Source organism: Anser brachyrhynchus (genome assembly GCF_964034855.1).
Source record: "Anser brachyrhynchus genome assembly, chromosome: 3".
NCBI lineage: Eukaryota > Metazoa > Chordata > Aves > Anseriformes > Anatidae > Anser > Anser brachyrhynchus.
Window position 1 is genome coordinate 4,549,801 of NC_137696.1, and position 16,281 is coordinate 4,566,081.

The 16,281-nt window shown below is 40.1% G+C and overlaps 1 protein-coding gene across 10 annotated transcripts in view; it reads right to left on the bottom strand.

Moving 5' to 3' along the window:
- SPTLC3 (serine palmitoyltransferase long chain base subunit 3) overlaps positions 1-15,881 on the bottom strand; it is a 175,073-nt gene extending 159,192 nt beyond the window's left edge. For 7 of the 10 annotated variants that reach the window (XM_080588398.1, XM_080588394.1, XM_080588395.1 and 4 more), the window contains exons 1-4: positions 15,729-15,869; positions 12,895-13,007; positions 10,822-10,892; positions 8,375-8,448 (exon numbers count right to left, since the gene is read on the bottom strand). The gene's annotated coding sequence lies outside the window, so the exon portion shown is untranslated. Of the gene's footprint in view, positions 1-8,374; positions 8,449-9,615; positions 9,746-10,821; positions 10,893-11,022; positions 11,104-12,894; positions 13,008-15,728 lie in introns of those variants that run through there. The other 3 variants (XM_080588392.1, XM_080588400.1, XM_080588399.1) reach the window with 3 other exon arrangements.
- Between the last annotated feature and the right edge of the window lie 400 nt (positions 15,882-16,281).

The following is a 16,281-nucleotide window of genomic DNA, read 5'->3' on the forward strand; positions in this document are numbered from 1 at the left end:
AAACTAATGCTCCTTGATACTGTGCTTTCCCTTGTTATCAGGAAAATGACTTAGTTTTAGGCTTTCCTGTTGGGGAGATGCAGGGGACGACCAGAGGGTAGAAGTTTACTTTAATGGGCAAATTTCTCTTCTTTGCTTTCAAGAAATATTTCAAATCTCCACCTACCCATGGCTTTTGTGGCTGTTTTGAAGTTGAAAAGCAGCTTCCTGCTGAACTGCAGCCTGAGGAAACTCCTCAGTACCTATGAAAAATGAAGTTACACTCTAGGGAAATGGCTAGAGATTTCAGCTTTTTGTCCAGAGATCTGAAGATATGAATCATCTAACAGATATGAAACATTCAACAGATACTTTGCTGGAGTAAGAAAGCATTATATCCAGCCTATGATAAAGCATCTTTTTAATGGACTTGTGCCTAGAAAACCGCTTCCTGTGAATCTGTTCATGCCTGTGCTGGAGCCTGCACTAGTCCTGTACAACACTAAACTCTCAGGATTGCTTAACAATGACAAAAAGCAAAAAAAGTCACTGGGATGCTCAGCAGCTAGTATAAGTCAGAATGGAAATTTCAGTGGAAGTCTGAAAATACATCATCCATCAATACTCTACCTGGGATACCTGAGGAGTGTGATAGGAAATTATCCACATGCCTAATGGTATGCAACAAAAAGAGCACAATTATCTAATAAAATAAGCATGATATTTTGCAAAAGTAGTTACATTATTTGTGTGAGCAGCTCAGCACAGCTAAGGGTGAAGGAGGAGGAGAGCTATTTGGATAGGGAAAATCCCCCCCACCCCTCCAGTCAGGTTATGAGGTGTTGTTCATAGTAGAAAAATTAAGCCTATTTTCTTTAAAATACATCAATAGCTTCTTCATGTTTCTGTGTCAACTAAGTATCAAAGTTTAAGACATCTGTTGAGACCAGATGAATTAGCCATCTTCCTTTGAACTGCAAGGAAGTTAAATGATACAAAACAATTGTCACATCAGAAAGAGAGAAGTCATCCAGATAATCAGAAGTAGACAGTGTGAAAAAGAAAGGGAAGGATATCTATTTATTAGTTTTTAAGGAATTGCATGGATAGTTAATATTTACAGAATATGCTACATCTGGAGGGATCTGAAGGTGTTTGGCATGGTCTGGAGATACCAGAAATATCCAGGCCAACAGTCTGAAGTCACTGCTGACATTTTAATCAACAGTCTGCTCTGTCTTAGCACATACATTTCCTGAGGGTGTTTCCTACCTCTACCAGAGCATGGCGCACACAGCTTGTGCTTGTACCAGAGATGAGTGGGGAAAAGACTTTTTAAGCATATGGTAGGCTGGGTTGGCTGCATGACAAATAAACTGTATGTCATCAGCTAAAGGCAAGGATGAAGAAGAAACAGAGTGAAGATGCTCAGGTTTGTTGGCTCAAAAAGTTATGGGCAGCTGTTACCAGTCAAAGGCTCCCCCCCCCCCCCGATTTTACACAATTCTGTGTAAATAATTTTCTGTTAATAAGAACCTTAAGACCCACATGCTTTCAGTATAATGCCTTTCATCGTAATGAAAATTCTCAGTACTGGCCCAAAACAATGTTAACAGTTTCTCCTCTCCTAAAAGAGGCATCTCATCTCAACCGTGGTTAACTGGTTCTGCAATACCCAGCAGAAGAGCTACCACACAGCTCATTTTTCTCAGTAGACTAGATTCCCTTCATTTTCTATAGTCATTTTATGGAGCATCACTGCATACAAACATTATTACTTAAATCTCAGTTTGCTTCAATTTAGCGGAATAAAGATGGCCTGGTGACATGAGCTGCAGATTTTCCATATGATTGAGGCATTGAGTCTGCAGCCTTCATTTATCTTCATTTTTCTTTAAGGTAACAATGCCATACTTCAGCTGGGACTGTAATTCTTCAAGGCTCTTTTTATATGCCATAGCAAACAGGCTGAACTGTCCTCCTAAGGTAGGGGTCTCTCCCCCAACAATACTGGGAACCAACTTTGATAACTTTACATTAAAAGAGAAGCTGAAAATTTGCCTCCAAGGAGATAATAGTACTTTCCTATTTTTTAGGATATTACTTTAGAGATCACAAAACTTTAAGACACTGTAATCTTAACAGGAACAATGATGCTGGTGAAACAAGCCTTATAAATACCATTCAGCATCATCTAAATCTACAAGAAATGTGCATAGCTGTGGGCTTAATCGCAGATTGAAAGCTGTTAGACAAATGCACCAATTTTTTCTATGAAGTGATTTAAATCTCCGTATAGATAGAATTCACATTTAAAGATTTTTGCAACCAATCTCTTAAGGTGTCTTGAAAGCTTCAGATATCACAATTCTGGGCTTGTCTGCTTGAAGTAGATAGCTCATCTGGACAGAGTGCAAAAAGGGAGTTAGGATAATAATCAGAGACCTAGAAAACATGAGATACAGAACTGGATTTGATGAATCTCAAGAGGGGAGAAAAAAAAAGGAGGACACAGCAATATTCTTAATGTATTTAAAGAACACCTACCAAAACAAGACCAGACTGGTGGATGAGAGAAGGAAGAAGCTTGAGTCATAGCAGAAAATATTCAAAGGAGATTTTCAAAAGATTTCCAGTGTTAAGGGAAGTAAACCCCATTAGCTCCTTAGATGTCACTTTCCTTTCCGAAGTTCAAGATACACATTCCTCCTATCAACTCATTCAGAAACACATTCTTCCTCTTTCTTCCACTATCCATAAACTATAGGAGTACCTCGATCCTTTGGTATGTTATTTTTTTACTGAAAGCACCTGTATTAGCGTAACAGATGTAATCACAAGGGCAGTTAAGAAAACATGCAAACCTTCGTGTCCAGTAACTATTTTGAAAAACTTATTTTTCATAGAGAGCAAGAAGCAATTTCAAACCAAGATTCAATAAGCAGTGTACTATACATGGAAGCCTTTTCAAAGGTAGCTTGGAGGTTCTCATCATTTTCTTTAATTAAGGTAAAGATTAGGTAAGATGCAAAAACAAACAAACCAACAACCAACTCTCTTAGGTCTATCTCAAGTATTCAAAGGCTAGTTGACAGCATTTCCTGCATATCATCCCTCTTTAGGAGCCTAAGATATTGCTTGTAGTTCACGTTTTCTATACATCTGCTTGCGCCATGCTCAAGTGCTTGCAAAGAGCAGCACGCAAAACACAAGTACCTATACAACCACATCCAGTTGTTCTGATATCCAGCTGAGCACATGGAAGTGCTACACAAGTGTGCAGAAGTAGGTACCCGACTGTAGATACAAGAGGACATGGAAATGAACTTCAGCTTTTGAAAGGTGGAACTACTGGCTTATCAATGCACAACTCGCACAAGAAATTCTCCCTTACATCAGGTTGTCGGATTTTTCTTTACCACCTGTGGTGGTTTTACTCAGGTGGGCGGCCGAGCTCCACCACAACCGCTCTCTCACTCCCCCTCCTCAAAGAGGAACAGGGAGAAAATACGATGAAAAGGGCTCAAGGGTTGAGATAAGGACGAGGAGATTGCGCAGTAATTATTGTGACGGGCAAAACAGACTCAGCATAGGGAGACAGTAAGATTTATTGCTAATTACTAACAATCTAGAGAAGTGAGAAACAAAGGAAAGAAACCAAAAGCACCTTCTCCCCCCCATCCACCCTCTTCCACCTCCTCCCCTCGAGCGGCGCAGGGGAACGGGGGTTATGGTCAGTCTATAGCGCTTCTTCACCACCGCTCCTTCTCGGTCACTCTTGTCCCCTGTGCTGTGGGGTCCCTCCCACGGGATGCAGTCCTTGCCAAACTGATGTGGTATGGGCTGCCCACAGGCAGCAGCTCTTCAAGAACTGCTCCAGATATGGGTCCGTACCACAGGGTCCATCCCTCAAGAGTGAACTGCTCCAACCTGGATCCCCCACGGGCAGCAGCTCCTGCCAGGTCACCTGCTCCTGTGTGGGCTCCTCTCCACGGGCTACAGGTCTGGCCTGGAATCTGCTCCAGCAGGTGTCTTCCACAGGCCGCAGCCTTTGTCAGTGCAGGTCCACCCGCTCCACCGTGGTCTCCTCCACAGGCTGCAGCGTGCAACCCTGCTCCACTGTGGTACTCCATGGGTTGCAGGGGGACAACCTGCTTCACCATGGTCCTCACCACAGGCCGCAGGGAACTTCCACTCTGGCACCTGGAGCACCTCTCCCCCTCCTTCTTCGCTAACCTTGGCGCCTGCAAGGCTGTTTCTCACTCCTCTCACTCTCCCAGCTGCTGTGTGGTGCAGGGTTTTTTTCTCCCTGTCTTAAATATGCTCTCACAGAGGCGCAAAACAACATCGCTTATTGGCTCGGCTCTGTACAGCAGTGGAGCCCTTACCTAACATGGGGCAGCTTCTAGATTCTTCTCACAGCAGCCACCCCTATGGCCCCCTGCTACCAAAGCCTTGCCACATAAATCCACTACACCACCACATCCACAGAGTACCTCCAAAAGGAAGAAGAGATGTCAGCAAGTGCTTACACTGGTCTGTTCCAATATCGAATGATGGTGCAAATTCAAGCAGAAATTCAAACAAAATTAATCTGTTTGCTGAAAATAATCAAAGAAATTGTGAACAGGAAAAACCAGATGCTGACACAGGGTCACGGCTTTTCAAGGCTAGCTTTCTGTCCACAGCTATTTGATTACTTCCCCCCTCAGCCCCCCAAAAAAAGAACATGGAAAGGAACTGATTAAAAACAAGCTGCAAGTTTACAGACAGTTATCTGTATGAAGGTATAACAGGAGGAAAACTTATTTTTTTTTTTCCCCTGCTAGATATGAAGGCTGGAGGGCAGTATTCAGCAATCCTATCCAATCACAAAGGCACAAAACTTCAAACCAGCTAACATCTGTGTTAAATGGTCACCTAATGAATTCAGAACTATCTAGAGGCTTTGTGTATAGACCTGAAATCAGCTGTTATGAGAAGAGGAATAGTATTTCACTTTAACATAAATAAAGCGTAGATCTGGGTTTCTGCTGAATTCTTTGTTCACACTCCTGTGCAATGATTGTTCCCAAGTACTTTTCTGTTTCCCCTGGAGGTGCAAAAAAAGTAGCTTAGCTAAGCCTAATAACACAGCTTATTTTATAAAAGGATTGTCTCTCTCTCAGCTGGAATACTTTATCTCTGGTCTACAAGGAATGAGAGGAGCAGCACTTTAGGGAAATTCTGAGGACAGGTCTGCAACTGCACAGAACCTACATAGTGCTGATATACTGACTAAAACCCAGGCATAGGGGATGGATGTTTGGTCCTGAGTTCAATACCAGCCTTAGCAGTTTGCTAATGTGCAGCCAGACGGTATATTCCAGACAGCTGCAGATGAGTGGGCGCAGAACAGATTGAAACCTGGGTTAGTGCAGAGCTGATCTCATGTAAACAACACCTTCTGAAAGGTAGGGGAAAACTCGTTCAGATTGGGCTTTTGTAGCCATCAGGGTCACAAAACAGCCCACAAGGGGTATTAAATGACAGAACACATCTGCCACTGTGTAATACATGGACATTTCCTCCCCCCCCCCCAGAGCCCTACATCCCTCTTTAAAGGGCAACAAGAACACTTCTGCAGACTTTTTGGCCTCTTTGGCCAGGAAATATTATACATGTGATCTGCATCTAATTACATATGTCCATAAGGCTCCAATTTTAGTTGTACCACCATGAACAGGTAATACAGTAATTAACACTTTTGCCAAACCAGATTTCTGGTTTATTTACACAAGCGCTACAGTTCTAAAAAATCTCGATGCCTGCTCTCTGTCACAGTGCTGTATTTGGAAATCACGAGTGGGAGTTTAAAATAGGTTCGGCACACAGCTCACACTGTTCCCATCCCTGACATCCATATGTGGTTTGGACAATCTGGAGCTTTCTGTGAAAGGCCCCGCTCTGTGTATTTTGCAAAATGGAGTTCTATATTTGCTGCTATTAGGCTCTACGAGTTGCAGCATTTTAAGATGTCACTAACTTGATAAACAATGAGGTTTATTAAACTGTCTGGTGGCTAAATAGACACATGCAGGATCAAATGTTTGCCACACAAGCAATCAAACAAATTGATGAACATCAAGAAAGTGATTATAGAACTATAACTGTTCTATTATTAACCAGCAATCTGCAGATCTTCCCCCAATTAATGTCTAGAAAGGAGATGTGAGTTGGTGGAAACCTAATTACTGGCATAACACTGTTGATTAGAAGCATGGTAACAGTCATTGCTTCTACTTCATTTACACAAGGCCCATAATAATAAGCCAAAAGATGTCAGTCAGCCACTGCTTTCCTGCCAGAAGTTTCTGCTGTAGCAATAGCTTCTCGTTCAAATGCACTCCTCTACCCACGTCACTCAGCTCAGTAATTGCCTTGCCACTCACATAAAGAAAACAATTTCCGGCTCTGATGGGATTTTGTCGGCAATGTGAAACTGCTACTGCAGTCGCAGCAGCTAGGTGTTAGATGGGTTACTTCGGTGGATCATAACATGAAACTAATCTTTAAGGAAGCAGGTGGAAAAAGGAGAGAGACTTACAGGTTGGTAGGTGCTAGGAAAATGGTGCCGTCCAAGTGATTTAACACAACGAAAGTGTTAGGTTATGTGAAACTGAGACAAGAAGAAGAAAGCTGAAGCAAACAGAATGAAGTTGCTATTCTACCATCAAGATCATCTCCCAGTTCAGCACATCTGCCAGAAACTCCTCTAAAATCATACACACTTATTTTACATGCCACAGGCAGCTGACCAGCAGTCTGTAATTTCAGCGTGCAGGCTTTGTATTTGGGCCTCCCTGTGAGCCATACGCTTAGCACCACCCCTTCTTCATCCCCAGGCTGAAGCTGCGGATGCAAAGAGTTTTCCTTTCAGTGTGTGACACGCAGCATTTTTTTCACTTCACAACCTCATTCTCAGAATTGGGAGCAGCCAGTATGAGACATTTGATTCTGTTTCTTATCTCAGGTGAATCCAGAGTCCTGTGTCAGGTTTCAGTGTGACACCTGAGGGCCCCTCCCAAGCTCCCCGTGTACTCATGCTTCTCTGCATAACTTCAACATGACTTAGTAAAAGGAAAAGTGCTAGGAAAGGGACCACTAGTTCTAGGATGGCAAACAACAGCCAACCTTGTCTGCTTCCTGCCTGCAGCAATAGAAACCAGATTTTATTATCCCCCCTCCCCTATCCTTACATCCCAGGTGGATTCATATCAAACTTTCCATGGACAGGCAGAAGAAAGGTATTTCTCTCTCATGATAATGAAAAACTTAATCAGAAATACAGTTTCTGTGGAGCAATGTGAGCACAGGGCAAATTGAAAGACTCCTTTTTCATGGGTTACAGAAAAGTGCAGAGAGAATGTGATCCCATTTCAAGGCTTTTGGATTGAGGGCCACAGCAGAAAGAGGGGATTGAGACAAAAAAAAAAATGAAAAGCAAAATAGTAACCATCCCACAGTATCGGAAACTGTAGTCTGGCAGCCTGAGTCTTACTTGCAGGCATAATGGACGGTTTGAAACAGCCAAGCTGTCCATGAATAACAGAGCAGCTATACTTCTATGTTTGTAAAAGGGCCAATACATGGGCAAAATATGTTAATTCACACAAATTATTATAATTTACATATTTTGCTACTGGAAAAATAAAGGTCCAAATTATTAGAGTCCAGAATTTGAGGACGCCAGAAGCAGTGACACCAAGGAGCTGTCAGAGTTACAGAAGGTTTAACTGCCAGGCACCCACATTCTAACAGTGAATTTGTTATAACATCCGACAGGAAAAAAGCACTAAACAATACAATCTATTTCAGTTGCTTCCAATAAAGTTTTGGGTTCATTTCATATCTATTGCTTTAATGTTCAGTACTGCTATCCCAAGATTTTTTGACAGCACTGAAATTAACTGTCTTCAATATGCTTTCTATTCTATTTCTGAGCCTACTCCTGAGAGACATGAATTATGAAGGTCTTAAATGCACCAAGCTTCTCATCTTTTCATAGCATCATCTATATCTTAACCATGGCACACACCTTTAGCAAGTAAAAGAATCTTAAGTTATTGGCAAAGAAACAAAAACTTTCATTTTAGCTCAAGTTGTTCTACTTCAATTGCAGCGTATTTCATTGCAATACCATTAAGATACTTTCAAAACTGCTCTTGCATTTCAGAGGTAAAGAGGTCTATTTGCTTCTGAGTGACACTAAATCTGATCTTTTGAGTGATTACAATCCTTTTTCATACAGAACAATTTGGATGCACACAAACCACAGATTCAGGGAAATCTCTTAGTGCCAGCTGAAGCCCACTGATTACTTCTGTCCCAAAGAAAGCACGGTAGATATTCTTACCTTCAGAAAAGCCATGAGAACTCACAACCTTCAGACATTTCCAAAAGCAGTCAGGCTTTAAGCTCTTGCTAATTCTAAAACAACAAAAAGAAGCAACGTTTAGGTTTTTTTGTTTGTTTGTTTTTTCCCCCAAACAACACCAAATAAACTTTAAAGAAATAAAACCATGAAAGCGATACTATTATATTTTTGATCTTGGAGAGAAGGGGGGAGGGGGTGGGGGTGAGAAATTGCTCCTTGGCAGGTAGCCTGGTTTTGTATTGATTACTTCAAGTTCTTCACATATGGTGAAAGGTTAATGCTGACTACACACTAAATAAAAATGGAGATACACAAAGGATATATCCAAAAGAGCCCATGCTTAGTGTTATTGTAAATAAGATCACTAGCAGTACACCCCATAGATGATTTGTACCGTATTTCTGGTAGGGCATATTTATTTAGTATAGTACTTATAAAAAGCAAAAAACAAGCCAAAATATAACAAACTTAAAACGCAACCTAGGCAAAAGCATTTTACAGAATACAAGGAATTGTTGAGGCAAAATTTAAAGCGTAATCATGAATTTAGGACAGTTTCCTACACACACTTCTTTCTTCAAAGTTTTCAATAACTCTCTTACACCCTATTCTCTTTCTCCCTAAATTTTTCCTGCTTTGTATTCTTTTCCTCGCATTTATTTTTTCCTCCCAATAAAAAAATACTTTCCTGTTTCCTTGTTTGGGGGGGAAAAAGAAGTAAACATTTCTGTAGAATCACTATGCAGACAAATAAAAGGCTGCTGCATATTTTAAAGAGAAAATGGCAGTTTTAGAACATAGCAAAACAAAACCAAGTGCACACATCCCTTCTGATAAAAGTAGAAGAGGTTTCCAGGCATATTTTTCAAGGTGAAGGGATTTGTCTAGTACCTGTTTGTTTTGAATGAGCTTGCAGAGAATTACAGAACAGCCACACCTAATAAGCAACAACAGCATGAGGTTCTGTACAACCTACCTCATACCACTTCTGATTTCACTTCATGCACTCTTTACTGTACTTATACCTTCAAAATGCACAAAACAGAGCAAGTTCTACTCAATTAAATAACATATCTTGAACAAATTTGTGAAACGCACACCCAAACCCTTTGTGCTTCTATCTGAAAAAAGCAAACTGTGGAGTCAGCTTAAGAAGAAAATGACAACGTTTTGATTTGTAGCACAGAAAGACATCAACAAATAAAACCAACAAAGATTACCTCAGGGACTCTAGCCCACACCTCCCTAACAGTTTCACCTTTGCCTCCTCTTCCAAACTCAGTTAATCTCTCCTCCTTCCTCTTTCCTGTTTTTGAGGTCCCTATCTGCTAACCACCTGTGTCTCCAGAGCAGCTTGGCTAATTTGGCTCTGTTAGCTATTAGTCGCCAGGCAACACCCAGCACTAGCTTTTGCATGTCTCTCTATTTACCCATTTATCCCTTTCCTTTCTTTTTTTTTTTTAGGAAGATCAGAAAGTCAGTATGCTACAGACATGAACAGAAGGAAGCACCTCAAATAAGAGTAGAGAGCACATCTCTCACACTTAATTTTTATCACATTTATGAATATTCATAAGAGAAACACAGCCAAGAAGGGGAGCAGTACTTTGGAGAGAAGAAACAAATGCAGCTGCTGATTAGCTTTGTAAAGGCACACATGAAAATTGTCACAGCTTTAGCAGATCGGAAAAAACTGTTTCATGTATCCCAAAAGCCATTCTTAAAGCGTTGTAATAAAAACCCTGGGATATCTCTGTTTGGCAGAACAAACCCTAAAATGACTAACATGTTGCAAAACGCCTTCCATGGTCACTGTAAAAGTGTCATGAGGACAAAAGACATAAGTGTTGCACAAGTAGACCTGTGGGATTAGAAAAACAAACGAACAAATCTAAATGCAATTCAGCTGACCTTCTAACAAGAACCGGAAAGGCTCAGCACTCCAGTGACTCCCTCCACAAAGCAGAAGCTGTCATACTTCATGTTAAAGATACCTCATTATTGCTTATGTAATGTGTAACAGCTACACCAAGACTGCAGGAGGGCAAGAGACCCTAAATAAGTAAAGAAATAAAGGGGTCCTTGAGAGAGGGCTTTGAAGCTTTGTTTGCATTCAATAGAATCAAGGAACCCCTTGAGTATGAAGGTTAATGGAAACCCCAGGATGATAGTCTACTCAGAAAGCCAGCCCTATGGAGGGGGAGTTCTGCTGAATTGGCCCCTTGACTTTGATAGCTGAGAAAAAAAACATGAGTGACAGCTCAAACAAGAGGTTGTTGTTAGAGTCACTGTAGGTTTCTTAAATCTTTGGGCTTGTGTTCTTTTCTGCATGTGTAACTGCTTCCAAGCTTGTAATCAAGAGCTTAATTCTTTGTTGCTATACAATCAATTTGCTTTCTTAAGTTTGCTTTTATATTTGAACTTGCCTGGTGTTGCATGACCTGGTAGTAGCTCCAGCAAGCTGAGATATGTTGTTTCTCCAGAAGACAGCAATATCCTGTAAAATAAGATCCCACAAAGAACCTGTAGAATATCCCATCGAGAAGACCGAGTGCTATGAAGACTGGTATTATCAAGATACAAAACATGGGGGGGGGGAAGCATTTTCTGACATGTTATTCAGTGACCTGCAAGCAAAGGATGAGACAATTTGCAGCATGAGGGATTATCAGATCTTGACGTAAACACAACCTAGAATCAGCCATTTGTAACCTTAATAAGAAAATATGACTTCAATCTAGCAACCTGAACAGGATTTCAAAGAATATTTGCATACTACCTAATCTCTGCCTCTTAAGGCTGTATTGGCAGTGCTTTACGTGTTAAAGACCTGCATGATTATTAGCAGCTGTACCTGATTACGTGCCAATTAATACTGGAGCTCCCACAGGGTTAATATGAAGGTTTTCCTTTCTTCTACTGTTCATTTTTATCTGACTTTGAGAAAAATCTATTAATCACCCTATGCGTGTTCTCTCTGTGCTAATACAGTCATTTATTATAGTTATTAAGCTGCTATAAATCCCAGGGGACTTTGACAGACCTTACAATTTTAGATAGGGGATTTATAAGAAACATTTGGCAAATCATTTGTAGGAACTATATGTCCTGTCTCCAAACCATATGCCCTTGGAAGTACCAGGCTTACCAATTTTGTCCCATTTTCCAGTGCACTACTCAGAATATCCATCTGTTTTGCTGGTTTCCTGTAACGGTGCCCATCCTGATGGACACCAATAACCACAGAGCAACATAAAGGTACAGATTGGGAACCAAACCCAGAGACCAGAGGGAGGTCTTTAAACGTGGATCAGCTCTGGAGGCCTGGGACTGTCCCCAGGTCACACAGGGTGACCATAGTTGAGATGCCCATCAATGAAGATGGTTCTGTATGCTGGTAGTCCTGCGTAGGACTTTGGCAAGGAAATTTGAAATTATTATTCCTAGCTTCTCAGCTGCCATACAATTCCTTTGGTTCCTTATTACTTTATGTCCTTAAGTTGTGCTTTGTCACAGAAGCTGCACCCCTTGGGAGGGCAGGACAACCTGGCATGAGAACCAGGTAGCCACTGTGGAGATTCACTCCAGTAATACATTCAAGCAACACCTCCTCCACACCCTAGCAGGTCTATGCTCCTGACTGTGCTTAGAGCAAAACAAAATAAAACCTTTTGGCTGTGATTTTCAAAAGCTCCTTAAAAAACTTGTGATCATGAGTTGTCATAGCTTAGGTCAGGTCTGCTGCTTTTGAAAACTCTCCTTCTTGGTCTTAATATAATTTGTGTATTAGTGTATAAATATTGTAGGAATTAATGCTTTCTCAGTGACTGCGTGATATAAAGAGAAATATCACCTAAAATAGCCACTGATTTAAAAGTATAAACTATTTATTCTCAGCCATCTGGCCTGTGATATGAACTTCTCTGTATCTGACAGCATTTCATAGCTTTCTCCATTTCCTCACTAAGTTTGGGTGACTTTGATGGCCTCTTTGCAAAACTCTTTTACCTGGGCAGCAATCTGTTGCTCACATAAGCCATCAGTCTCCTGCAATATGACCTTATACTATAGATAGTATAATTTAACATTCTTACTGATTACAGCACAGTTCTATGGAATAGGATGGAAAGTTTTGCTGGCCTTTGAGGCCAATTTACTACAGTGAGGTAATTTTCATTTTTTTGCCACATTTGTAACTTATCACTGATGTGATGACCCCTGAGTCATCAAAAATGCAAAGTCATTGAGAAATTAAGAGAGCAAAAGGGACAGCTGTGGGTTTTGTTTGTTTGTTTGTTTTCTTTTGATATTTTATTATTTTTTTTTAATATTCCTTGTGTTACCTGAGTTCTGAAACCTGGCTCAGCCTTGATTAGTTTCAGGCTGTCATTTCTTCTTGAGCCATCTGTCTGAGCCTAGCAAGACAGGACTGAGGAAAGGAAGTTGCTGGCCTTCCCTTCCACACAGTGGAATTGTGAACACGGGCAACTGCAAATCACCTGAATCAAACTTTTGGTACTGCTGTAGTCATCAGAAGGTTCCTTGTTGCTTTTGGCAGAGCAACAATTTCTTTCTGGGCCAAGCAATTCCAACTGCCACTGTCTGCAAATACCTGCAAAAAGGCAGAGTACAGGATATATACATCAGGATGTAATATGCAGCCTGCAGGAGAGTCCCTAGATGAGACAGCTTTGAAACATTTCCTTCATTATTTTGCGGTTTTATGTTCTTGCTTGCTATATCTGTGTAAGCATCACTAAAGCTTCAATAGGAGTAATATATAGAATAGTATAATTAAAAAGAGAATGGATGAAATTAATTCCATATATAATAACTTTTTCTGACTGCTGTCTCACTCTGTTTACATTAAGAACTCAAGGCTTTTGGTTGCCATCACAAGGCAGAAGGAAAATACCTTACCTAAAACATGTCTGGCCATTTTGTAAGAAAATTAAAGTTATGGGATTTGGTTTCACTATTGATATAAAGCTCCCCTTCAACTCTTGAAACATAAATGAGCTTATTTTGTCGTCTCCTGAAGATCAGCCATATTGTCTACGTACAGAATGTATTTTCTGTTAATCCCTTGGCTATTAATCTGTCTCGTGGCTGAAGCCACGTTTCAGAATCCAAGCACAGAAACACAAGGGTTGAACCTAATACAGTCATAAGATGTTTTTCCTTGTTGTTTCCAAATGTGGCATTAGTCAGCGAAATGTGGAAAACAGACTACACAATTAAAAAATGATAGCCTCTTTCTCTACAAATTAATATATTGTTGTTAATAATCACCTGATATTAATGCAAAGCTGTGCTGTCACCTGCCACAAAAAATGGCTGTGTGTAACTCCATCAGCTATTACATTACAAGGATGCCTGAAGCCTTATGCTGACTGTAAGGAAGCAAGCATTTGATTTAATGCATTTAACTGAGTATAATATATATATAAATCACACCTTTAATTTAATATATGTATGTTCTTCACTGTAGCAATTACCCACACATCCACAAAGAACAGTCTGGGCTTCAGGGTATCAGATGGTTTATTCAGGATTGTTCTTATGGATGATAGCACTTCATGGTCTCCAAAACAGGCTTGTTCATTACATTGCTTTCTGCTAACAGGATTTCTGCAAGATGCCCCTTTCAACTGTTTTGTGTGCGTGTGTCTCTGAACCATGAAAAATACCAGTAAACTGACACAAGACTGATTTCAGCATCACAGGTAAAGCAAATGTGCAAAAAGGGTATTTTTTTCTGACACAGTCCTTTAATCAAGGAAAACATTTGCTCAGTCGTAAATGAATGAATGGGAACTGAGAGGAAAAAATACCCGTTCAGAATTATTAACCTGATTTTCAGCTTGATTTCTAACACAAAGTGAAAATAAATAGTCATCACCTCATATAAATCCGTGGACTCAGTTATTCTCACTTAAGTAGGGCTACAGAAGTTTATACTAGCTGAAAATTATGCCAGTTATATTTATCTGAATCTGTAGCCTTCCAGAAATCTGTTTCAGATTTCTGAATAAGAAAGCACTGATATGCTGAGGGCATCCAAACGCTCCAGTTGGATCGTCCACAGCAATTAGCAAACAAAACCTTTATCAGAATAGACCAAATCCTATTCTCAGCTCACTGTGTTGATAACATGAGATGTCTGAAATTTTGAGCTACAGTGCAAAGTTTAGAAACTTAATATTCTAATGGCATGGTTTTTTTTTCTCTCCCTGATTTAAGGCTCAAAACCTTAGGAAGTAAGACGTTTGACTCCTTACTCTGTCATCGTCATGTAAGTTCTATATTTCTTCAGCTAGCCTACCAGGCCAGCTGGTTTCCAGGGGCTATACCTATACCACTGGTTTATCTTTATTGTGCAATATATTGAGAAGATAAGGGAATGGGTCACAACTGCATCAGAAACATTTGTTAAGCATATTTGCAACCACAGTCTTGTTGCCAGTGGCTTTTTCCTGTGCAGCTGTACAGAACTCATAAAAGTGTTCTCAAATATTGACCCATTTTACTTGTTTAGTTATCCTATTGGCTATTTTTATTCTAAAATAATCCATAATGTTTCTACCTGGCAAAGCACTTCCACAAACATTTTCAAAGCAGCCAACAGAAGAACAGTGTTGAAAGGTTTGCTTTCTCCATTACAGCTGTAACTAATGATTTGTTTATTCAGAAAAATGTAGAAAGGTTTGGTGTTATCTAGCAAGTAACGTTGTAAAAGATTGGTCTTTTTAAAATTGTGTCTGAAAGTTGAAATGGCTCAGGAGCGTTCCACTAAAATACACTTACATTGGAAAAGAGATTCTTGAAAGTTTTGATATTGTGATATTTTGTTTGAGTGACAAAACCTAAGAATTAGCGTTTTTATAGTACTAACTGGCAAAGCACCTCAACCTGCACAGAGGAACTGCAACAATTCAGTGATGCACAGATCACTGACAACATAAATGAGCATAAAAAGTTTCGCTGTGATCCTGCAGATGGAAATTTTCATTTGAAAAATATTTCTTCATTTCAGGTCAAAGCACTTTTTTTTAACTTTTTTTTTTTTTTTTAACAGTTGTCATGTTTTAGTATGGATTTATTTTCAAATGCAATCATCTTCTATACTAAAAGAACTTCCTTTTGAAAAAGGAGTTCTAGTATATGAATCTGTTTCTCATGTTTAAATTACTTTAGTTTATTGGTTTATAAGGTAAACTGATTTGACTGTCTCCTATATGTATTCACCCTGCTATAATGAACCTAATGGGACAAAGTGCAAAGTTTTGTTGCGTTGCTAGAGAATAAAAAAGAAATCTGTCCATTGCTTTACCTGGCAAGAGTCTATTTCCAGACAACGCTGTATTCTGCAGAAGTACATGCTTCACATCCTAGTATTTATTTACATTTCATGAAGGATACGTGACCAGAGAGAACATTGTCCGTATTACTTCGTCCTTACTGACGTGAGAGGGGTTATTCAGTCAGCTTTTTGAACTTTTCTGCTGATAGAATATCCTGCTAATAAAAATGACACAGTTAAACTCTATACTTAAGAAATCCAGGAAGATTTTATTGAGCATCTCAGCACTATAAACACACAGGGAAGGCAGAACACAGGGAACAACAGCAATTGCTCCCGAATCTGCCACACTAAACACCTCAATTAAAGAAGATGCTGTCACCTGGAATTTCTTTGTCATGAGGTGCTAGGAAAGGCTGTAGCACACAAAGTTGGCAGAACCTACTGCTTTGATGGGTCAGGATATGACCCAAAATGATCGGTGAATGCTCCGGAGAGGACAAGGCTACCTGAGGGAAGGCGGTGGCCGACATTTCCTGTCAGGCTGACAGACCCCTTGTGGCAAGACATCCTCGTACCACCC